Source organism: Numida meleagris, chromosome 3, assembly GCF_002078875.1.
Source record: "Numida meleagris isolate 19003 breed g44 Domestic line chromosome 3, NumMel1.0, whole genome shotgun sequence".
NCBI classification, from domain to species: Eukaryota; Metazoa; Chordata; class Aves; order Galliformes; family Numididae; genus Numida; species Numida meleagris.
Window position 1 is genome coordinate 103,333,892 of NC_034411.1, and position 1,798 is coordinate 103,335,689.

Below are 1,798 nucleotides of genomic sequence, written 5' to 3' on the forward strand. Positions count from 1 at the left end.
GAGATAAGAAGAATGCTCCATGTACATTTCCATCTTCTCCAATGGTGTGCGATCAGAAGTCTGTGCTCTTTGTTAGAGGGAATTACTTCAAAATCATTGTTAGTATTTCTTTGTACAGTAGTTTGAATGCAAATTTTACACTTAAGGACTAAAGTGCCTTTTAAAAATCTGTAAGAAGCAATTAGAAAGAGAAAGATCACTGCATTATAGGGTAAAGAGTTCTATTTGTGGAAGGGTGGGCTCAGTGTTGATTCATGTTTTTCAGATGGCACAGTACAGGTTGCATCATTAATAGAAGATTAAGATGCCAAATGGGGAATTTTTACCTTCTGTTTCTGAGTCTTTCTCCATAGGAAATCACCCAGATATGGCTAGAGGTTGATTTTACATAACACGATGAGCAGACAGAGTGTTCCTCAAATTTAACAGAGCCTGCTGTTACTGTGGGAAGAGGAGCTGACAACTTGGGTGGTATCCATACAAAGCTATAATTTCTATTCTGTCAAAATCATTTCCCTTTAGAAAGTCTGATTTCATTAGCATGTTTTTTTTGTGGGATGTGATTGTCTCTCTTAGCAGCTTTCCATTTACAGCTTTCACAAAAGCCAATCAGATTATACCAAGGGCAGGAAATAAATAAGTCTTTTTGCTGTAAATTAATTTAGGCAAGAATAAATCACATATGGATAGATTTAGTTCCTTCTTTATGAAGTGTGAAATTTTAGCAAGGTAAAAGATGAGGGCTCTAGGAGCAGGTATTGTCATAAACATGGTTACAAAATACATTTCTTCTGGCACTCTTATAGTGAGTATAGTACATATAACCTATGTCACCTAAATGGCAAAGCAAGTTTTCAACTAAGCCAACGATACAGGCAAATCTGATGTATAACCTTCTTGGAGAAAGTGGCCAAATTTAGCTTTTATGAGATTCTATCTGTACTGCACTGCTCTGAGATAATTCCAACCCAAACACTGAGTATTCACTTACGTTCATTTTTCTTCGTATTTGGTCTTTTGTACTATTCAACTTATCAGTGTACGCTCCACCACCATAATAAAGTCTGAGATTTTCTTAGGGCTTGATGTGCTGAACTACCATGGAGTCTCCAAGATAAAGCTTGCTTCTGCTCATCTCGTGCTTTTGGCCTGAGCATGTAAGATATGAAGGAGGCAGGTGCTTTATGGAAACCTGTTTATCTGCTTGATTCAGCTCTGCTTGATTCAGCTCTCTGTTAAGCTTTGGCAATTTGCGAGGGAAAATGTATTAGATCGTTATTCTCTTTAAAAAATATTTCGTTCTGGAGACTGTGGCAAAGTAAAATCTCCACAAAGAGTTGTTCCATTTGGCTGCTAAGGTTGAAAAAATAACATAGTCAGAATTCATTAGTAACAAAATGATGTGATGAGCATCACAGAAAGAGGATGGTTAAGCGTTTTAGCTCCTCCCAGGCTGTTTGCATGATTTGATAGCAAAGCTCATCAGTGAAGCCATAGCTTTGTTTTTCAGTCACCCCACCCCATCTGGAGAACAGGAAAAGCTGCAATTTTGTTTGCTAATGATCCTTTCTGTATGGGTACAGAGAACTGTCATGGTTTTGTGATTTTCAGTTGTTGGTATTCCACATCATAACATCATGTAGTGGATGTACCTGGTTCTCAGAAGAGAAGGACTACTACAGTCCCCACGGTACTTTGCTCCTCTGTTACCATTTTCCAGCCAGAGGGAAAAGATAAAAGCTTGCAGATCATGAGACCTCGTCCCTTTTTCCGCCCGTCTCTCGTCCTGGCAGCACCT